Below are 24,304 nucleotides of genomic sequence, written 5' to 3'. Positions count from 1 at the left end.
ATTTAAAACTGGGGTGATGAGCTGTCACCAGCCAATCATCTCTCTTCCTCAGCTCTCCCTTCATCATTTTAGTCAATTTGAAGTGTAAAAAAAGCAAAAAGAGGCAACATGTGTTTGGCCCTTGGCATTGGATTTGCAGAAGCCTTGGAGTCACAGGATGATCAGAATGTGATGAGGCCTGGCGGTGCCATGGTGGACTTTCTTTGAAAGGCACTAGAGGATTCCCTGGAGGACAGGTGGAATATGTACAACCACACACACAATAATAGTGAGACCTTGTATTAACGTGGTACAGCCAGAGAAACGGAGCAGGCTCAGAGTAACTGGAGTGACTGCTGAAAGAATAAATCGCGCCGGGGAGAAGGAGGGAAGAGAGGGATGAAATGCACGAGCATAAGCGTGCTGCTCTTCCCCAAACGCAGCATCCCGAGGAGGGCACAAAAAAAAAATAAACCCTCCGCAGGTCAGAGCAGTGAACTCTGTAATCTTTTGTGTTCTTTCGCGTGCCCCCATGATTTAAACGGCTGCTCTGCCTCCTCTCTTTGTTAACAGGCTGCAGCATAATGATGTGGTTTTCTGTGATGTTCCAACGCCATGGCTCCAGGCTGCAGCTTAAGTCGGCAGCACGCGGGATCAAGAAACACAAAAAAACGGGGGTGTGGAGGTTGAGTTTGGGGGGGGGGTTGAGGGTACGGGGGAGGGGAGGGGGTAAGACAGTGAAAAATGGAGAAAAGTGGCTCACCCTACCCCAAGGTAGGAAATAAATTGCAGATGATAACTAGTAGCATGAGGTACAAACAGCATAATAAATCATCAGAGGTTTTCTCTTCTCCCCCCCCCCCCCCTCCTACTTTTCTGTTGGTAAAAAAAGAAAAAGAAATAAAAATCAAACTTGGGGCATGCACACTTGGCAGGCAGGCCATTAAAAAAATTACTCTGTGCTCAGAAAACAGAAGCCCACTGTCACTTCATATCCCTCATTCCCCCCCAAAAGACAACACACTTTTCACTCTCTGCGTACTGATGCGCTCTGCTGTTTCTTAGCGTCACACATTGTTTGATACGGACATGAAATTTCATTATGTTTAATTTTATCTGCAGTTACTTGGGTGAACATTTGTGCTGAGAGTATTGTCATATATACAGCAGTTCCTCTCTGATTAAATGTTGTTAGGGGTCCAAGCAGTGAAGCTGCTGGATCTCTTTTGTTTTTGTTCTGATTCTTCCTCATTATTATTTTTCTGCAACAAAATGTGACAAATGTGGCAAAAACAGACCACCATAGGTCCCAAATCAGTGCATGATCTCCCATAACTGAAATTACCCATATTTGTACATAGGAGGCGCTATAAAAAACATGTTTACATTTTTGCTCATATCTTGGGAACCCGATGGAATTTTTGAAATTTATTTGCTCTTGTTCCTTGAGTGCCATTGGCCAATGACATTTCGCCTCGGGGTCGTAGACAGAGAAACAGCAAAATAGTAGTGGCTACAAGAGATGCCAAGCGAGATTATCAGCTATAGTTCAAAAGTTTAACAACTTAATGAAGATATACAGGGCAGGGCTCGAAATTAACTTTTTTTCTCAGTGTCCCGAATTCTACTTGGCACTGTCCCGGACTTAAACACCAGTGTCCCAAATTCAAGTTCTTGTTTTTTCCCCATTCTACATAATAAACAGCATAATAATCAGTAACTTGCATCACTTAATTAACTCGTTCTGGTCCACCATGTCAGTTCTGAACAATTTATTAAACACCATTTCATTAATCATCTGTTGTTTCACACAACACTCATTTTCAGAGATTGCGCTTTTGGCTCTTTTTTGAGGTTGCACTAGACATTCATTGTCCATCGTTTTGACGGACAGGGTTGTAAAACATTCCGTCAATAATCTATTTTCACGTGTCTTTAATTTCAATGTCAGTTTGGTGTGATGTCATGGCCACAGATCTCAGTGAAAACAATAAGTAGCCTAGCGTGGGAAATTACCACAAAGCTGTCAGATAGGCTAGCCTACTCTCCTGCCACGCTCTCACCCTCAAATGCGTTCCCAATTAAATGAATTAGCAAAACGTAGTTAGAATATGTATCTCGATGTAACAAGCTGTTTTGACATTGTAAACGTTCTCTAAGAAGAGTGTAAAGCAGTTTGCAGTAGCCTAAAGTTAACCACAACGTCGTCTATTGCTGGAAAAAATAGCGAGCGGCCTATTTTAATAATTTGATAAACTAATAAATGCTCGGCGGGCCGGATTAAAGTGCGTGGCGGGCCGCAGTTTGGACACCCCTTAGAACTGCCACAGCGAAATGTCAAATGCTAACTTAAATAACTGTTTTCATTGTTATAGGCTACCTTGCAACACTATCGTTGTCAAATCGCAGTTGCAGTAGGCTATTTAGCTCAGCATGATATTGGTGACGTTTGTCTGTCAATGACAGAAAACACGTACCGTTTTAGTCAGAGAGGACTGTCATCTCGTTTTTTTTTTAGAACACCAGTGTAACCTTAGGCCTACACTATCAGTCAAAAATGTTCACAATGTCATGAAAACAAATGCCATTTACCTGCCTGCTAGTTAGGTAAGTTAACCTCTATATCGGAAAGTGACCCATTAGGCCTACCGCCCTTGCCCTATTTTTGTGTCGGCCTATAAGTCACAATATTCATTTAACCAATACGGCAGATTCCTAAGGAAACGCAAGCACCCAGCCCATTTGGGTATCTTACTATATTTGTACCAAAAATAACATTGTAGCCTACAGTGATTTGAAGAGCAGTAGCCTAAACAGTGTTGTAAGGCTGCGTGTACAAAACCGCTTCTTTACAGATCAGCTGGCTAACGCTGCTTTTGCCAGCTGCCCGTCACGCCAGGTCAAATTTTGTATAGGTCAGATTCTGTATTTTATTCAGACAAGAAAGATACGTTTAGATTCCCATGTGAACAGTTTAGGGAAAAAGTACCTATTTTGAAATTTGCTTTGCCATTTTTTCTACTGTCCCAGAGTTGTCCCAGACATCATCTATTGTGTCCCGGAAGCATTTGTTATGGTCCCCGGGACGTCGGGACATCGTTAATTTCGAGCCCTGATACAGGGGTCTTTATGCCTCATGTTGATGGTGCCTAAACAACAATTCATGTTCATAGAAAAAACAAGGTCACTAAGACATAATATATTTCATACCTGTGTTGTAGTATGTAGTCTAGCTGCCTGGCTAGGCTTACAATTAATTGCAATGTCCGAAGATGCTGGTGGTTGGCCTGTCCGGTACCTGAAAAGTTTGAGTGTTTAATTAAGTAATAAGCCCCGAGAGGCCGAAGGTTACACTGATTTTAGAACAGCTAAGGGGTGTTGTTAGGCACGACGCACAAGCGGACTCGAGCGGCTTATTGCTTTTCTAAAACGGTTACTACATATATCTGGCAAGATTTCTTAAAATAAAGGCACAGCAATGAGAAATGTAATGATTTATTCATATTTAGTTATTCTTCTGCCAGAAGATATATTCCTCAATCAGAATGGTTGCCAAGCAACGTCGAGAAGCAGCTACTCTTTTTTTGTCAAGTTGTGGTAGCACAGTAGAATATAGAACGAAATGCGGTCTATGTTTATGGTTAGGTGTATGTTTGTATGTATGTACGGCATCAAACGCGATTTAGCCAATCATAAACAAGGACCGGAACTATCTAATTTAGAAACTCTACAGTGGTCTATTTGCCCTGACTAAGTATGTGTAACATATGGACCAGAATCTGTGTTGATACAAGCACCAATGTTTGCAGCTGTGGCAGCCTCCCCAGTCTTCCACAAAACACAAACAGGCTGAACTGATTGGTTCTTGCATGATTCTCATTTAAATAAAGTTAAACTTTCGGCAACTCCGTTTCGCATGGCTCCACAAATTCGCTCTCATTTCACCCAATCAGAGCGATTTTTGTCTCCATTCAACCTCAATGAGAACGAAGCGAAATTTGTGTAAATGGAAACGCACCGTTATACCTGGCCTCATTTCATCAAGTCTCAATTGATTCACTCTTCAAAATGTCAGCTAACAGCTAATCAATTTCAAATTTCAGCTGACAATGCCATGTTAATTGCTGATCCCCATGAAACTTCATATGTTAATTTCTAATGCCTGGCATAATAGCTAATCATTGTAATCCAGAATTACGGCCCGGTGTTGGCTCAAGTAAAACATCAATCAAATTTCAGGATGTGGCCCATTTTATCCATATATTCCCATATTACCACTATCCTATAAAGGTCAAATCATAACCAAACTTGGTACACACAATTACCAATACACACCATGGACACTAAATTTTGTGAAATTCCATACATAGGGGATGCTACAATTGCCACGTCAATATGTCAAGAGCCGCTTCACAGATACATTTGGTGTGTTTATATTTTGTCTCATTTCCCTTAAAGCCACACCAAAGAACTTTCCCTCTGTCACACACACGCTATTTGTTCATCCAGCACCGGCTTTGCAAATAACAATGTCCACAGACAAGGTAGAATATGTTGCATGATTTATGAAAGTACGATGTATTGCGACATCAAACGCAAGTCAAATTTGTAGTTTCTTATGTCTCATTCCATCGAACTACAGATCCGCTACCCGATCTGGCAAACTTACATAGTGCGGTTATAGCCGATAGAGGGCTGCAAAGCGAATGCAGAAGTGCCGTTCACCCTGTTACAAGTTGATGAACCACTGAAACGATTTTGGAAACCTTATTTTAAGGTACAAAAAACTCTTTGGTGTTGCTTTAAACCTTCCATTCTCCTTGGACCTGGAAAATCACTGCATGTGGTTATATTTACTTACAATTTTCTCTGTCATTTTGGAGGTCATCATTATCATATATGATCAAATTTTCATTTAAAAACACTCCACCAGGGTACATTCACACAAGAGCCTATAGTACACAGTCCATTAAAGGTGCAGTCAGCAATTACACATGGCATTCATTAAAGGTGCAGTCAGCAATTACACATGGCGTCACGTTTGTTTATGTTTGTGTTTATATTTAAACTTCTTAGCAGACGCTTTTGTCCAAAACCATGTACATTATATTTTATCCAAGGACCAAACAAAACATACCAGAGAGGTAGCTCACTCCTCCATTCATTATTCCCAGAGAAACTCCACATAGGGTTTTGGTTTTGTTTGGGGGACAGGCATGGGCGGATTATGAACTTTCGGGCCCCTGGGCCCAGATGTATTAAGGGCCCCACACTTATTGTCATATATGTGAAAGGGGGGTTTGGGGGTCCTGCCCCAGAATTTTTAAAATTTGTTTGATGTGATTTCCTGTGCTTTTTGGGGATGGCCAATACTAAATTCAATCAGATTCATAGTCTACATCCTGATTTGTTGATATTGAGGCAATGATTCCATGCAAAGGCTTGGGCTTCAGGGCCCCCTGACCCCTTGGGCCCCTGGGCCTGGGCCGGGTAGGCCCGTGCAGTAATCCATCCCTGGGGACAGGCTGCCCCCACTTTCTTTGTTTCCAGTTTTCGGAGCCTGGCCTGCCTATATGGACTGTTTTTTTACAGTGTACTCACGGGATGGGCAGCGAACAGATTGTGAGATGTCCATTGCATGTGTCAAAAAAATGGTATGGGCTTGAAATCGCGTACAATCACCGACTACCTTTAACTTAACATTATATTAACTTAACAATGTGAAGTGCACAGTAATGACTGAGACATACTGTATATTAGTTAAATGCATATTTATAGTGTCAGACAAACATACTAGAAAACATTATATGAATTGACTAACAAATGTTTTAGGAATAGTCAGCTACAGTATTGCTAGAACACTTTCAGACTGATGTCATGTTGCTGCCCTATAAATTAGGACCAATAAGTGCTGTAAAATAACTTGTCCTGTGTCTACAGCTTGAGCAAGGTGACTGCAAATGAAAGAGCTCAATCGCATTTCTCATCAACAACTCAGTAGGGAAAACCAGCCAAGCACCATACTGCTGAACTATCTGATGCACAAACACACAAAATATTGGAAAACAAAAACTGTGATAGCATGGATTCAAATCCCCAACTAATTTCAACTGTCATCCATATGCTAATTTGGTTCCATTTTGTGATATATATTTAAATGACTAAAGCCTTCCACAGATTAGAAATTTGAATAGGGATTTCTAGATCCATTCTGACCTGCATGAGTAGGGGGAAGATGTGGGATAAACCAGTAATTTTCTTGGTATTACCGATGTAATTGCTCATGGCAAATGCTGTGATGGGGATTGTTTAACGGTAATTGAGACACAGTAAGACATATGACTATTGAAGAGAGATAGAGAGAGAGAGAGAGAGAAAAAAAAATATTAAAATACTTTTCTCGAGTAGTGATAAAATGACACCAATTTGAGCTGCAACCTTGCCACTGTGGTTTAATGATGAGACATGAAGCTGCCTCAATGGCTACTGTCAAAGAAAGATTTACCTTTGGAATCCCGACTAATGAGGTTTAACGATCAGGTAAATATGACTATCAAGGGGTGAATGATTAAAAATGAAATTCAAATGAGACATATGAAATCCAAGAAAACATAACTAATTTATCTAGCCTGTTACCGCTCTACCTGAAGACCTTGTCAATGGCTCATTTAGGGGGGTTTATTGTATTTTCAATTTCTGTCTTTTCCATCTCTCGTTCATTATTCCTTTCATCCTTGTCTGAGTGACAGATCTATAAATTTGAGAGCATTGAATGTCTAAAGGCACTGCATGTACTTGTGGACTTATGAAAGCATTTCATGGCAGACAGCATACTGCTGTATAGAATACATTAATTAAAATGAATAATGTTTTGCTGTCTTACAAAGTGGGTCATCTGTGTAACACCAGCTTGTACATAGGCCGTGATCTGACACAAGAGGTTTTCTGAAAAATATCCAATAGCTTAAATGTGAAAGCACTCGATGCACTGTTTACTTATACATAACAACGATGGGATTGGGGGCATCTGCCTAGCAAATAAATAATGTAATAACATCAATAATTAACTGACAGTGTGTTATCATTATACAATTTAAATGAGGGTTAAAGCTGTCTGGGATGCCTGTGTGAGCGCCTCCTTCACAGCTGAAGCATATGTACATTTGTTCACTATTTCAATACTCAAAATTTTTCATATGGAATATTGAAGATATGTTTGAGAACAAATACAAATAATTTTGTTCCTGCTCTGCCCCAAAAGATGACAGCCACCCCATGCTACATATTTTTCTGCTGGTTGCTCTATTGTGCATTGCAATTTGCAACCTTTTGGCATTTACAAACCCACTGCGTGGGTAGTGTGGGTTGGTGGGACGTCTGTGTTTTCTCTGAGAACGGCCAACAATGTCCATCTGTTACACCATAAGCGGCCTGCTGAATAACTCCCTGCAACCAACGTAATGCCAAGGCACATTCGCCAGTGCAGCGTGACTCCCCGTCACTGGGGCCTGACAATTTTGACAGTCATTTCCTGACACTCGACTCTTGACATAATTGGTGTTAAAAAGTTCTGTCCCATTCAGAGGGTGCACAGGTACAGCGACAGTGGCCAGTGAAGGGACTTTGGCCCTGGCTCTTACTACACGTTATACTTATATCTCTCTCTCAGACCTCCAAGCACCTGATGTGGACAGAGCGCATCATCTAGTCTCTCTCGCTCAGACCTCCAAGCACCTGATGTGGACAGAGCGCATCATCTGTTTGCCCTCACCCCAATTAACAACATCCATCCGTGTGACGCAAGGTCTGGCCAGCCGTATTGCATCAGAGTGATTGCCTCACACTGACCACTCCGGGCAAAAGAGGGGGTAGAAACACTGATGTGTTCAATTAGAGCCTAATGGTCACAGCCAGGGCAGGGGTAACCATGGAGACCCAATATGGACACTGACATTTGACTTGGCTTAAAAAGCATCACCACCTGAGAACAAGGCCTAACGTCTTGCAGTGGCATTGCGAGAGAATCGCTTGTGTGCAGTCAGCCTCTAATTTCAATGCTAAAACTTTTGGGCAATTATCCAACAATTAAAACATGTTGAGGTACCCAAAGTCAATTGCTATACATTTTACACCACTGCAAGGTGAAATGGTCATTTCAAGTTTTAGGATTTGCATATGAAAGTGGTGACAATCGGACTTGGTTCACTGTATGTCAATTTTACATACCGAACTGCTGGTAGTCAACTACACCAAGGTAAACAGTTTTACATTTAATAACTTCTTTAATTGTCAATTCTATTCAGTCAGTTGCTTTAAACATTTACATCAAGATTTATCCTCTACATCGGTAACCCACTGAGCAGGTTGGTAGGGTGGAGATGCATCCAACTTTTGGCCAGACATCTCGGCTCTGGTGCCCTCTGTCCATCGTCTGGCCAGAAGTTGATTTTCAAACTTTTGACATCTGAAATATTTTCAGGCTACAGCTCAGAAGAGTTAGCCTGGCCCCGCCCGCCTAGTATCTGCGCTCGTTTTCATTACACTGAGATATTATCTGGCTCCTCTCAATGCAACAACGTTTCCTGGATGGTGGGCCAATCAGCGTCAAGAGGGGAGTTTAGAAATAGAAAATACTATCCTGTATCACATGTAAAAATGTCATGTCATGTTACTGGGGGATCCATATTTGTTTTCCAAACTGTTCTCATGAACACACTTTTTTTCGGAGGTCGGATTTTTAAAGTCGGGTCCTCCAAGTTTACTGTCGCCATGAAGGCGGTGTGCCAGTTTGGCTGGTGATCATGTTAACTGGTGATATTTGCATAAAATCAGTGAATATTCAACAAGGCCCTGCCTACTTCTGAAGAGCGCTCTGCTCTGCCTCCGCCCCGGAGTGCCAGAGGTTCACATTTTCACAAAGTGTTTGCAATTGAGATAACATAATGGATATCGCTGAAAACATCACCAGTTTATGTCTAATACATGCCCGTTCAAGCATTATCCACACAAATACTGTGTAGAAATACAAGTCAACTGATTAGTTGTGTTTAATTTCATTAGATCCATATTAGGGTATGTCTGTCCCGACCCAGAATTTTGTCCTGTTTCAATCCTCTCTAATTCCAACTACTGCTGCAGCCCACATAGCCTAAATTGCACTTGCAAGGCCATTTGCAGGTTAGGCTACTATGCTCGTTCAGCAGCCTGGTGCAAAACATTCACTTAGGTTAGCCTACTTGCTATAATAAATATAGATCTTGGTGTCGGTTGACAAAAAAGCTGTCACAACAAGACAACATACACACTAATTTAATGTGAAGACAGGCTACAGAGAGAGAGAGAGATACAACAATGACTTCACTACTGTTTGATTGAATTGGTGGCACTACTGGTAAAAGCTGTGTGTGAATTACTGATGACTGTTCAAAGATTGCAGTTTTAGTGAGCGGTTGGAGTCCCACAAGTGACTTTCAGAATTTTTGCGCATTATAATCATGATGTGTGTTTCTGCCCTGTTTTTTTCGGGTTTAATGGTGGCCGTCTTGCTTGCCCCTAGCGCCTGTAGGCAGAACAACCACCCTTGCAACTTTGGCCCCGGCAGGCCAATGGCCTCAGAGACAGAAAGTATCGCAGCCTCGCGATGTAACAAACTGCTTTACTGCACTAGACACAGACACGCTAGGCACCGGCTAGAGCAAGGTAGCGATGGAGTTTCTCACACATTTGTCATGGCAGAGCCAGCGGAAAGAAGCAGAAATCAAGTAAATCGTTGTCGGAGGAAACAGGGAAAGAGGAAACAGCAGGCTGACCAATTGAGGTGTATCATATAATACTCCGAAGCTGTAGGGGGAGCTCTGCAGAGAAACCTCCGAGCAAAATGCGAGAAAACAGCGAAAGAAATGGCTAAAACTGCATAGTTTCTCTTTAAGTTGACATGCATTAGACATGAACCGGTGATGTCCAGGTTTTCGGTGCTTTCTTCATATTTGTCACTCACTGCAGGCTTCTTGAAAATGTGAACTTAGCTCGCCACTTGAGGGGCAGAGGTAGAGCAGAGTGCTCTTCAGAAGTAGGCAGGGCCTGGTTGAATATTCATTGATTTTATGCAAATATCACCAGTTAACATGATCACCAGTCAAACTAGCACACAGGCATTTTAAGTGATATGTTTGTTGAGTTGTTAGGCAGTGATGAGAAAAAAATGTTTCCCATAACCTTTGGAAAAGACCGACTGGCTTAGTCTGTCTATGTTTTTACCTCTAATGTGCATATTAGGCATTGTTTATTCAAACAAACTTGTTCAAACAGGCTGAATGGACTCTTGTTGCAATAGCTCAAACATTTTTTTTAGTTCAAAGCTCTGTCACTATCAGTTGAAGCTATCTCTTTCAACTTTTGATCCTCTAAACATAGTAAAATTCTAACCTAGCTTTAGCCTAATTATCTCCAGAATTAATTAACTTATCAAAAATCAAGTTATAGTTTATTTCATATTTAACAAAACAAAACATTTGGCTACATTATCAAGTCAATGTATACCTATGCTATAGCATTAGGGTAGCCTACATTACATACAGGGAATTGTTTTGTTTACTGACCCTCCAAATACACCGTTCATTGAATCCCTTACAACCTTGGATATCGTATAAAATATAGGCTACAAAAAGTTGCATGTGCATACTGCACTGTGCATGAGGTAGCCTAGCATAGGGACTTCTGTTTAAAACATTAGTAGTCAGGTAGGCCATCTAGGTTTATGGGCAATTTCAGGTCAGACATTTTCAAGCAGCGAAACACAAAAAAAGCATGCATCCAGAATAACTATGACTATTGCATTCTCAGGAAAGTAAAGGACCAGTTTTCTTCCCTCACGTCTAGCCTACATTTCCGCCACATTGTACAGACATAAAGCTATTCGGAATTTACAGTGCATACAATTCCACGATAAGGCGGTCGCCCAGACTGTGGGTTGTCTGCCACCATTGCTGTGATCTTCCAAACAGCAATTTAGGGGCAAGAATTTTTGTAGCGTCTGCCTGGAATAATCCATATTGTTAGTAGGGGGCGTATGATGTGGTTACAACAAACTCGGATAACAAACGAATGCAAATGAAATCACAACAATGCCAATCGATTGTAATTCTAACATATACTTGTCACTGGAAAGTGAAAAACATTGCTTGGCCATCACAGTTTGCGCATATGTGGATTTTCAAGTACATGTTACTCCGGCGACATCCCCACCCGAGTTTTAGTTCAACCTGCAGAATTTTAAGCAAAATGGCGACAGGGTAATGGATGGAGGACGAAAACGAGCAGTAATCAAATGTAATGACAAACTTACCTATTATTATCAATTTCTGCACTGGAAAGGTAGGTATCTATCTGATACATATGCTGTAACCCTGTCGATACAGTATTAGTGCTTATCGAGGAACGACAGCATAAGGCGTGCTATTTGAGCCCAGGTTTGGGCATTGAGCGTACCTAAGGGGTTTACTCAACGTAGATAAGAAGCCAGACATGCATACACTGTTATTGATATCTGCTTAATGGCATATTGCGACTTTGTACATGCTCAGTTAACGCGAAACATTTTGTCACCCTATGTAGACGTTCTGAGATTGCATTGCACTTTGGAAGAAAGTTAGTTAGAGCGATTGGACAAGTCAATGCACTTGCTAGCTTTGTCGTCTTCCACCGAGCAAGAACTTGGCGTTTTATCCTCATTTTACAAGACTGTTGTCAGGATCGATCCAAAGCAGTGTCAATCACGAGATAAGGCAAACCGTTTCACCGTGTCAGCACCACTCTCCCCCTTTCTACTTCCCCCGTGTAGCAGCAGCTGCTCCTAGTTGGAGATTTGACACTTCAAGCATGCAAGGGAGAGAAAAGCATTGGCATTCTCTTACAATCAAGGTCGCTTTCGGTTTCTGCAGTCAGAGCATCCCGCTCAGGCATTTTGGCAACGGCAAACAAAAATTGTTCTGTGCAGCTGGCACGGTGTCAGGCTCAGAAGTTCACTGTTACCGAAAAGGTAACCTTAATTTAAACATCATCGCAGTCTGCCGGTGGCATATTAACAGATGGCGTGCAGTGAACAGGATTTGATAGAAGGCCTGCGTTTTGTTGCCCTTGTAGGCCTGTGTCTTTTAATTGCAAGAATTGTATCCAGTGTTATCCAGGTAGACCTCAAACCAAACAGGTTACAATTAAATGTTTTACCACTTTAAGTGAATCGAAAGTGTTACAGAATGTTTTTTAAGAATGTTTCAAATATGACACTTCAGGCTGTTCATTGCTTGTGTGAGTCTACTCTAATTGACCTCCTTGACAAATATCCAAATCCTTTTTAAAGCAAGCATGCTTAACCAAGCTGTCAATTTGGGTAGTAGTGATGTTAGCCTACTACTGAGGAGAACTCTGTGGAGTGGTGGTATGCTTTGAAATGGCGTTTTGGCCTGGCTATATCTGGAATGTTTTGTTTGAGAATTTGAGTACATTCAAGCCTAGTAAGCCTACATAAAGAAATCTTAAAATAATCTGCAATTTTGTGGTTGCTCGCAGTAACCTCACTAGTATCTGCTTAGGTCTTGTGAGGTTCCTGTTTTTCCTGTAGAACTGATTCCACACAGAAAGGTGCATTATATTTGTGGTCATATTTTGTTTTGCCCAAATGATCATGTGTATTCTTAAGGCACTATATCAGTAACTTACTGGACCCAAAAAACCTTGGTGGGCCCCAGTCACTCACAAAGTCCACTTACTCTTTCCATCAATCCATCAAAAAAGAAAAAGACTCTTCACAAGTACCCAGTATGTGGTTTTCTTTTCAGTGGAATTACACTACACAGCCTTGGCTATACCCCAATAACCTTTGTTTACAAGGATAAATCTTTTTTTTCTTTCTGCATGGAAGGCACTAGTGGAAGGTTTACACACGTAAATGAGTAACTAATTATAATTGGGTGTAATCGGTGCATTGAAATGGGCCAATTGCTCCTGTCTAATATTAATAGATGTATTTGTACACTGAAGGTAAAGTAAAATGAAAGTTTTCTAATTAGCAGACGAGATTCAAACCCAGGCTGACCAACTGTTAAACGCTAACATTACTGCTGCTTCACCATGCAACATGAACGCGATTGTACTACTTTTGTACATTGATACACTCAGATGAACTCCTTATGTGTAGTCACTACTAGACAGTTAGCATTCATTCAGATGGCATAGCTGTCAGGTCCCAGTCTAGGGGTTTTTGTGGGACATAAACATAAGATAGAAGACGGCCAAAATCGGAAAGTAACTGCGGAGCATCAATTCAAAAACATTTATTTACAAAAATATAATAAGGAAAAAAGTATTATAGAACAAAAACTAAGGCTGCAAACAAAGTCCAAAAGGAAAGGCCTCAAACAAAGGCCTAGGCAATCCCCAGCCTTTCCCCGGACTCTCACTCCGAGAGCAGGCAGGTGCGACGGCGACAGAACTGCTGGAACGCGTGGCTTGCGCTAAGCAGCAGAGACGCGTAGCGTGGCATGGCAGCGGCAACCCAAAAATCCAAAATCCCGAGAGCGAGCGAACGAGCTCCCAGATGACGTCAGCCAGCACCTTATTTAGGCCGGCCCAGCAATTAAGCCCCCCTGCTGGACTGTCTGAAACACAACAGAACATACACAGGACAGACCAAAGCAAACAAACACTGATAAAATATACAGGGACGTAACATAGCACAGAAACCAATATTTTGGGGCTTTTCCCACAAACTGACAAGTTTACCTCTTTTCACTTTTGTGAATCAGATAGGAAAAACTGTTGAGATTTATCCTTGCAGGCTAACAGCCAGTAGCCTATGTTTAATTCTTTACAACTTTTCTAGCGCATATGTAGCCTGGGTTTTCCCATGCTGCCTTGGGCGCGATTTTATTCACGCTGCTAGGCAGCCTGGATTCCATGGACTTCGTTTTCACCTCAACGAAGGAACCAATCACAGAACGGAGGGGGGACAGCAAGACTATGACGACACACTGAAGCGGTTATGAGCTACGTACAGATGCATTTGATAGACATTCGTAGCGCCCAATAAACGGCTCTGGGCATTCGTAAACCACGTTTCAAATTTGAGAAAATGAACTTGTAGTTCCCAGACCCCATCTCAATGAGATGAGGTCTGATGTTAGCCAGGCTAACACATATGCACATGTAGATATATGAAAAAGCAAATAATATGCTTAACTTGGTGTGAACTTGCCCACATTAGATCAAGCCTCAATTTTCCTGTTATCTGGGATTTCTACTTTTGTGAATTAGCTCTCAGATCAGCACAGCAGTAACATATTGTGCAGAGCTCCACCATAGGACTACATAAGGTGTCCATTGTATGTGCCTTCATTCTGCTGCATGGTAGTGTGGTCCTATCAGATTGAAAACATCAGTACAATTGAAACTGAACAAACGCTAAATCAGAGTAATACTCTGGATACTTTTCTCAGACTGGGTGCGTGGCGTGAGCGTGTCAGCTGCGTGGCGTGTCCGTTTTTATTTCGGCTCCCATGTTAGCAGGTTAGAGCTACAGGAAAATGTACACTATCTAAAAAGCATTACGCCACTGACCAAGAAAAACCTGGTCTATAGCGAAAGGTGCATATGAAGCACAGCTGAAGACACACGGTCACGAAATGTAAGCAGCAACTCCTCTGCAAGATAAATGTCCTTAGGTTTTTTATTCAGTCATTCGAACATCAAGGGTAAGTGTTGCTTTTATCAGGCCATGTTTTCAATGGTAACCCATTGTCAGTCAATAGTGAAAATAATTAACTGTGTAGGCCTATAACTGTTTTGTCTTTTACTATGACACCACGGTGAAGTTTCACTTTGCCTATGAGACAAATAATAGACGAGTGCAGATGCGTGTAGGCTATTCTGCTAGGTTTTAGTAAAGCATGGTTTAGTGCAGGGGTGGGCAACTAATTTCCTCAAGGGGCCACATGACTAACTGGGACTGTTGAGGAGGGCCGGACCCAAAATACCGAACTCAAGTCTAAACTCAATTCTGTTCAATTCTATTCTGTTCTTGTATAACATTAAGTAAATCATATGGTTTTCGTTACTTCTCGTAACGTTACGTCGTATGCGTAAAAATAAAATAAAAAAATATGGGCGTAAAAATAGCAGTTGCTTTCAAAATAAAAGCAACGATATTGATTTGCGTGCATTATGTCTATGCTAGGCTCTTGACTACTGTTTTTTCACTGACCTTTAGCGGGCCGGTCAGGGAACGCCCACGGGCCGTATGTTGCCTATGTCTGGTTTAGTGGAATACCTGTTCCATACAGTCTCGTGTGCAAGCAGATTCCTTCAAATGTGCCGTTGACTATCAAAATACCGATGCACTGTGTAAAGTTGTGCTGCTTGCTGCTAAAGGGAATGACAGATGTCATTTTCATTGGTTTAAAGGATGTTACGCTCAAAAAATTTTTGAGTGTAAGAAACATAAGAACCGCCTTGTTGTGCCAGGCGTCCGACGTTTGATAACAAAACCACCCCCAATGTGGACTGGATAAACCCCTAAGCTATTCACAAGTGACCATGCATTTTAGATCGCCGAGATAGGGCCCAAAAGTTCACAAAAAATAGTTGAGTTGACATACAACAATTTGATATTTACCATATGACTTAGTTATTCCATGGGTGTCTGCGGTGTGTTTTCGAAAATGAAGTGTCGGCAGGCCTATTTTCACTTGTATTGAAAGTCAAAGTCTCATTAGGTTTGTCTGTGAACTCCAGTGGAATTTGGTGGCAAATTGCCTGATTAAATTTCCACCTTTAAAGTCATCTTGTGGTGTTACACGTTCCACAGCTCCACTGGGTTGTGGGCAAAGGATTGCGAGTTAGGGCTGCACGATTATGGCCAAAATGATAATCACGATTATTTTGATCAATATTGAGATCACGATTATTTATCACGATTATTAATTAATTTTAGTGACGACAAATATTTTTTCCCTAAGCATATTGGACTTGCTATCTGGCTCACCCAAATTCTTCCCCTCACATTTACTCCCCTAAATTACTGCAAATATAGATTTGACTGCGACTTCCAAACAAATGTTTTGTGCGTGGTACTTTGTTAATATTTGGGAAAACGTTAACAGCCCACCGGGAATCCTCCCAATGCTCCCCATTAGCCACTTAAGCTCTGCTTCTTGTTCATGAGTTTACTGTAATCGTTTAGTCCAGGGGTGTCCAAACTTTTTGACTGAAGGGCCACATTGGGTTTTGAAAATTGGCTAGCGGGCCACACACAAATAATAATAATAATAATAATAATAATAATGTTTTGTATTATTTAAATGACAAAATAATTTTGTTGTAGAAAAATAATTTCTTAAGAAATACTGTTAATTTAATGCTGTTTAATTCATTTATAAATGGTGCACTGTCATTTTAAGACTCTTTGCCAGCTCCACTCAAATAGCCTATGGCTAGTGCTGTGCCTTAGCCTGGGTGTTCCCATGCTGCCTTGCGCGCGATTTGATTCACGCTGCTAAGGCAGCCTGGAGACCATGGAGCAAGTTTTCGCCTGAGATAGGGAACCAATCACAGAACAGGTGGGAAAGCAAGACGATGATGAGCTATGCACAGACGCATTTGATAGACATCCGTGTCACCCAATAAACGGATCTGGGCATTTTTTTCAAATACGAGAAAATGAACGTTTGGTTCCCAGACCACTTCTCATTGAGAATGAGCGAGCGGCCTATGATAAACTAATAAATGCTCGGCGGGCCGGATTAAAGTGCATGGCTGGCCGCAGTTTGGACACCCCTGGTTTAGTCATTCGTTGATATGTAAAACACTGACGTGTAGGCTACATTTTCATTATTGTTCACTCGTTTTGAGTAGGCTGTGTCTTGAAACGCATATGCAATGTAGGTTGCACATGTAGCTTACAAAATACATGAATAAAATTCACGGATCCCGTCGTTAGCTCAACTCTTATTACAGTAGGCTATAGGCTATCGGAGGAAGCAAACAAGGACTAAAAGTTAACGTGATAAAAAAAGGCATGTGTGGTTTATGTCATGTGATGTGTTTCACCGTATGAGTTGAGAGCCCTGCTTTGCTTATATTTTTCGTTAACTTAACTTGCCTGAAATCAGAAATATTTTCGAACAATGGATGATCCGCCTCGAGGGACAAGCTCTTGGCCTTCTGCTGTGCCACACATTTAATTTTTGATCGTCGTTTATTGTATAGTCTAACTAGCCTACTAATAGTTAACATAATGTCACTAGTCCACAGTGCATCAGGCTGAACAGTGCAGGGAACAGCTGTCATTGGTAGGCTGCATGCAGGCACATGGTCAGACAGGTTTAAGGAGCACTTGATTTGTTTTGTAGTGGAGCGTTCTATGGGTTGCCAGGTTGGTTCTATGGGTAGAGCACGCATTTGAAATATCGCTCGATCACGCAAATTTGATCGTGGGAAGCCAAAATCGTGATCGTGATTAAAATTCGATTAATTGTGCAGCCCTATTGCGAGTATTGTTAAAAAGTCTGTTCTCCACTTCACTCTGAAATGTGATTATTATAGAAAAGTCATTGATTGGCTGCTGTTAGTGGCGCAGTATAACACATTGAGGGGGGTGCATTGTTTTTTTATCATGTTAGAGATGGGAAACAGGCTTGTGTTTGTGTGTTTAAATAAACCAGTCTTAAAGCAAAATCCTCAAAGCACCAAATAGCCCTTTATGAAATGCACTGTTAAGGCTTTTTTTTCAAGGTTCCCTTTACACTTAATTAAAATGTTACTGAACTGAGAATGTTGGCTACCTCAGCATTATTATCTCTTTTTAAATGGGTTGCATAAATCAGGTTCAAAGGACACATGGTTTTCAAGACAGTCAATTTGTTAGCCATTACCTTGATGTTATGTTGAAGTACATCACATTGAATTCTGCACACATGGCCCCTCTCACACACTTGTGTGCAGACAGCACTTACAGATCTGCACCTAAATCCCTTGCAGATAGACTTCCTGGCAGAGTGATGGAATAAATCAGTCCAAGTCGCTCTCACACAAATTGATTATGTGTCAGATGACAAGGTCAGATATTGCTAACTGGGGGCTCATTGGTTCGGTGCGGCGGGTGATGGGAGAAGGGTGCCACACACCCCAGCCTCCACGTCTGCTTCTCAGCACCACATGCAACAAATGAGGACGCAGGGGAACGAATTAATGGGACGATGCTGCCCTGAATTAGCAGCTACACTAGAGAACATCTGTGTCGACAAGCTATTTCAGATAGCTCTTGATCTACCTGAGAACACTGAGACCCGCAGAGGAGAAAGTGGAATAGGGACATGATGATCTTCCCTCCATGTTTTTTTGCACCTCCAAAGTAATGCCAATATTTTATTTTGTGCAGTGGGTAACCACATTTTTTTGTTCATTGCAGTTAGCTATCAGGGACACACTGTAATAATCTTTCTTTCTTCCTTTCTTCGAATAAACAAGTGCATCAGCACTTATTCATTCGGGCTAAGAAAATCCAGGAACAATGTAAAAGCTGAAAAGTGTTTCCACAAGGTCAAGCGTTCATTGTGAGTGGGCACAGTTTGCAACTCTGCTGATGCTGTAGCATCATGAGGCTTAGCTGAAGGTTTACTTCTCTTCAGAGGAGCCCATTTAATCTCCTCTCTTGCCCTTGGGTTTTAGAGCATTCAGTTCACCACTGTCTGGGAATGCTCTTCATTGCAGCATTTTGTTTGCTCGGTTTGCCTAGACAAAGCATGGGAGACTTTCATGTTATTCTGAACCACTGGGCTGTATGTGGTCGTCTTGTGTCTGTTCAAGAACTGTAGGTGAAATTGCACCCATTGCATTGAACTGTCCTGCCGAAATCAAGTCGGGTCAAGTTGAGGTAATACACAGGTAATTCAGGCTATGTTTAGACGGAAACGATCTGAAGAGAAAACACAAAAGTGGCGTTGTGTTCTCACTTTTTATTCCGCTTTAAGACGAGAGTTTTTTGGGGGGAAATCTGCGTGCATACGCTTACGCAAAAGTGTGTGAAATTCGTGTGTTTTTACCCTTTAGATGGGAATGAATGCGACGGTGGAGTGTTTTTTAAGATTTCCACTCTGGAGGGTGATTTCACTTTTTAGCATTTTTAAGCCCCCAAAACGCTGTTGCCGTCTAAACGAAAGGCACATCTGATAAAATATTTTGTAGTTTTGTGTCACCTGATGTGAAGCTGAAGTGTTGAAAACCTTTTACTTTCAGGCTTTCACTGGTCAGAAAGCAGTAATCTAAATCATAATCATTTGCCTTGCAGGAAGGATTTCAGGAGACGTCCAGGCAGGCCCGATGCTGTGGGACAGAGTGGTAGGGAAACCTTTTTGCATACCTATCCATATCCGAGTCCACATGTGACCTCTGACCTCTTGTAATGATGGGGTCCTCTCTTTTTTACCCACCCTTTAAAGATTAAATAATTAAATATTATATTAAATCATTGAACTTTGGAGACAAAACATGAACTAGGGGTGTGCATTAAAACTACAGTTATTGGTGAACATAATCTAATATTTAAGCATAACTTCCAACACTAGTATCCTAGAAAATATGTGACACTTTAGCAAAAACTCACTTCAGTTAATGAATGGTATGCACAAATAATGAATGTTATGCACACTCAATGTTGGTATGTATTTGTGGAGTGAGATTCCCATTCCTTATAAATATTGGGTGCATGAGCTCTAGCCAATTACATAAAGCATGTAGGCCTAATAATATTTCACATGATGTATGAGATGTATATTAAATATTGTATGTCTACTCTACAGTAATGATTCTGTGTGCCTATACATACAAGTGGTAAAACTATAAAGGCTGTATAGGTAACATGTCTGACTTGGGTAAAACCATGTAATTGTATGGAAAAACAGTAGTGTTACCTTGCATTAGCAGCGACACATTTGGATGAATAATAATAAAACCATACATGATAATAGTGAAGAATTCTTCTGTGAGGTGTAATACAAATAAATTAAAATAAATAAAATCCAAACCAAATGTTAAGTTTAATGTTTTATATGAGGCTAGAGACTCTCAATAAGTTAACTTGCCCTGATAGTCTAGGAAAGACAGTCATTGTGTAAAGCATATTGCACACCAAGACGACAGTTGGATGTCTGATAATGTGGGGGTGATCGAAGAGCGTCTGTGGCCCAAATCAGTATGGTTGCACACCACCGCCGACACACAGACGGACCTTTGTCGGCTTTTTTGTGCCTCTTTCTGTTCATGCCTCTGCTCCGGCGATAGCTGTGGCTGGAGGCATTATGTTTTCAGGTTGTACATACCTATGTCTGTCCGTCATGATCTTGTGGACGTGATATCTGATGAACACCACAAGGCTCATACTTCAAATCTGAGGTGCGTTCAAATTTGGCAAACAGTGGTGAATAGGGTGACCAGACGTCCCGAAAAATTCGGGACAGTCCTGATATCCAAGCAGTTGTTCCTGAATCCCGAATCCTGCCCTAATTGCCCCGAAAATTATACTGAGTAGTTATTTTCTGATAAACATTAAAAACTGTCCGTAGAGAGTCTGAGTCGACTGCATGCAGCCCCCGACGGCAGCTAAGTGTCTGGATGCAGCCCGGCTACTTTGTTTCTTTTTGACGTTCTATAATTAGGCGCGAATATGCACTGATTTCGCGAAGCCGAGGACATTGTGCAGGCAGAGCCAGCGTGTGTGCAAAAAAATACGTCGGAAGTTCGGCCTATTGTCCATGTCGTTTTAACATAATCTACTTAATCTAACAATTATTTTGTATTCTTACTTAATGACCCATAATTTTGGCAAGGCTTTTTATTAGCGTTAGGCTATTATCCTTATTCTGAAAGGTCTGATTTGCAGTCAGTTACGCAGTCATTGTTTTTTTTTTTTCTTTCCCACAATGACATTTTGAGTTCATGATTTCTCTGTCGTATTTTGAGGCAGACTTGATGTTTGAATAAAAATGTGTTTTGGTACAGGTTTGAAAATTCGCTGTAAGCCTAACCCCCCCCCCCCCCGCGACAAAAAAAAAAGGTCCCGAATTTCAGCCAATCTCATCTGGTCACCCTAGTGGTGAACGTTCATGGTGAACATGTTTTCTCTAAACAGTCAAATTTGAACAAGTTGGTGTAAATATTCCATTGTAACTGAAACACTTTTTCCGGCTCACCTCCAGCTCCGCTGTATGTTCGCGGAGAACTACCTCCTCAGACTGCAGTGTTTCCCAGAGAATTGAATTTTGAATTTGTGGTGGTTGGTTTGCAGAATTAACTTGAAGGCAACACTTTTTAACAAATTAGCACAGCTGGTTATGATGCTAACCAGATTTAAGCACAATTTAGTACAACCTGGAAAATCATTGTGTGGTGGTCAATGTTGATATTGTGGTGGGCCGCCACAAATAAGTCAATGTATGGGAAACACTGGACTGTTTGCAAACAGGCAAACAGAAAACCTGTTTGCCTATATTGTTGCGAATTTGAACGCATCTCTGGTATGAACGTCTGGTTGGATTTTATAGGTCAGATTTCACAAAGTTTACTTTATTTACATATGCCATATAACATATCAAACCTTAAGTCATCACCTTACAAACTATAACAACCATCTAATCAGAACAAATGAAACCAGTCATGTGATTTCGCAACAACAAACCTTAACCTGACCCATATATCATCAAAAACATGGCCCATATATCATTAACCGTCCATTGTATTACTCAGCTAGAAATACTCTTTCACTGAATACGGCGTGTTTCTGACTGCAAACTATTCTATGGAATCATAAATGTCTATGCTGACACCTCACAATGCAACTCTTTCAAATCTATAATCATATAATACATATAATTTATTGCATGCCTCGCCACCTGTATGTTGACCAAAAATTCACAACTGTCTGGACAGGGCTATAGTGGAGGCTAAATTCACGCAAACACGCAGCTTATATAGCGATTTATGCAGTTTATATAGCGTTTATGCACCTCTAAATAGTATTTGTGCTAGGGTTGTGCCGATGGACGATATCATCGCCCATCGTGATGGTTGACAGGCATCACGATGGAAAGCAACCATCGTGATGCCACGCCCCTACATGCCAGTCACTAATTCCTGCTGTAACAGGCTAAAACATAAAAAAAACCTTTCCCTGAAAATGAAATTGAGCCTACTTTAAAGGCTGTCAACCAAACAGTTATCACGTATTAGTCTACCGTCTTGTAAAATAAAAGACTTATTAGTCTACCCTCTTATTCAAATGATTCCTGACTGTGACGTGAATGTGTAGCCTAATTGTCTTTTTGTAGCCTACATGTCTCGCAGGCCTATAGTCTACATTGGACGTAATAGGTAGCCTAATGTTTTAGCAGAAAATATAGAGTTATTATTGTTAGGCTATGACTAGGACATTCTAGCGCTCAAATATTTTTGCAAGGCTACAGCGAGCGGCAAATGCGTCCTTCTCCTCTGTGTTAAAATAAACCATTTCTTTCGTTAATTATAGGATCAGAAGGTAGCCTATTCGTCTTTCACTGTAAGGCTTGTATTTCATGCATTTAGCAAAAGTCCCAGACAGCAGCAGAGTGGTAATCGGGATTCGTTATTTTTTTACTTCGCCCTCCTATATAGCCTGGACTGCGCGATCGCAGCCCTTTACTTTCACTTCCCGCCGCCCTCATAGTCAGCATAGACTGTAGCCTGATAACGTGGGATGCTGCATAGTACTAAGATTTTATGAGTGACCACAATAGTAGTCTTAAGTAGCTTTTTTGCTGGGCCCAGCGAAGGCTGGCAATATTCCGCTGGTTGGTGCACACGCAAGTGTTCAGATTGATTGTCTATCCGTCTTTCACAACAATTTTCTTGGAGCAGACACAACTTCGGTAGCCTGGTCAGTATGTCTCTCTTAGCTGTCCACTTTCATCAGGCCGTATAGCTTATATAATATATTTTTTATTTTTAATTAATTAATTTATTATGTAGAACATTATAAATGTATTTCTGTACAGACATACCTATAGGCTGTTTACCACACTAACCCCCCCCCCCCCCCCCACCACACACACATGATATCATCATCCATCACGGTGTTTTACTGTACACATCGTCAAATGCCAATTTAGGCAACATCGCCCAACCCTAGTTTGTGCATCTCAATACAGTTTACGCACCAAATGCAACTTTAACATTCAAGACAAGCTAGTACAACAAAAATCCTGTTGTGATCAAATGATCCACATTAACATTATGTGCACTGTGATACAAGTGTCGTATCTTGCAGCAGCACACAACAGAACTGAATTGGGCTTGCTAGGCAGCTGTCTAAGGTTGATCAGCGTTCCGTGTCTGGATTCATTAATACATTAATACTACAATTTCATATACTGGTATGTGAAAAAGCAAGGCCTTTCCTGCAGATGCCAGCAAAAGATAGTGCCCCCAATTATTGTGTGGCGGTCAGTGTTGATCTTATGGCAGCCCACCAAAGATTAGTCAATGTATGGGAAACACTGAAACCACATTGGTTGTTAGCCTACCTTTGCTGTACATAAATTTGCATATTCTTCCGACTGCAAGAATGTTTGCAGGTGTTGCTGCTACCGTTTACCACAGTCACGGTCGACTTTGAAATACGGGTCATCCCTCTCGTCGCTGATTGGCCCGCCCTCCCTGGTGTCTGAGGGAAACGGTAGTGTTATCATTATCATATGCCAGACTAGTGTCTCACTGAAATGAGATTCTAGGTAGGTGTGGCCAGGCTATTGGGAACCTCATTAGGGTTCTAAAAGAGCCACTAAAATGATTCAAAACGTGTTTCCAGAACAATGCAAAAATGGTTTACTTAACAGAAAATCAACTTCCTGCCATTGTTCTCTTAGTTCCCTGACCTGAACTCTATAGAAAACTAGTGGGATGAGAACATATCAGGGGACCTAGGAATCTAGACGATCCAGAGATTCCTGTAAAGAGGAATGCTCTCAAATCCTCTGCTTTGCATTATCCAGTTTTATGACATATTATAGGGGAAGACTTAAGAGGTTTTTTTATTTTTATTTTATTTAAAAAAGACTGAAATACAGAGATGCAAATAACTGAGGCATATGTGTTTTGTTAAAAATATTTATGTGTTTGAATTTATCAGAATAAATTTGCTTCCTTCAAAGGTTTTTCTATATGATTTGTATAACTCTTTTTACTCTTGGTACTAATCTGGGCTTTGAACCAGAATTGTTTCCCAATTGGTTCAGTATTTTAAAAG

The 24,304-nt window shown here is 41.1% G+C and overlaps 1 protein-coding gene and 1 long non-coding RNA gene across 3 annotated transcripts in view; one reads left to right on the top strand and one right to left on the bottom strand.

Annotated features, from left to right (window-relative positions):
* Positions 1–1,359: 1,359 nt before the first annotated feature.
* LOC121678025 lies at positions 1,360–11,657 on the bottom strand. The gene is made up of 3 exons (XR_006021135.1): positions 11,324–11,657; positions 3,190–3,277; positions 1,360–1,492 (listed from the first exon to the last, which is right to left on the bottom strand). It is a non-coding gene; the product is annotated as an uncharacterized LOC121678025 (long non-coding RNA).
* The window catches only part of znf644b (zinc finger protein 644b), a 45,683-nt gene continuing 31,907 nt past the window's right edge, over positions 10,529–24,304 (top strand). Inside the window, exons 1-2 of one of the 2 annotated variants that reach the window (XM_042057198.1) lie at positions 10,529–11,307; positions 19,319–19,368. The gene's annotated coding sequence lies outside the window, so the exon portion shown is untranslated. Of the gene's footprint in view, positions 11,353–19,318; positions 19,369–24,304 lie in introns of both variants that reach the window. The other variant, XM_042057196.1, reaches the window with a different exon arrangement.

This window comes from Alosa sapidissima, chromosome 12 (assembly GCF_018492685.1).
Source record: "Alosa sapidissima isolate fAloSap1 chromosome 12, fAloSap1.pri, whole genome shotgun sequence".
NCBI lineage: Eukaryota > Metazoa > Chordata > Actinopteri > Clupeiformes > Clupeidae > Alosa > Alosa sapidissima.
Note: the sequence above shows the minus strand (reverse complement) of the source record. Positions and strands in the feature narration are given on the sequence as shown.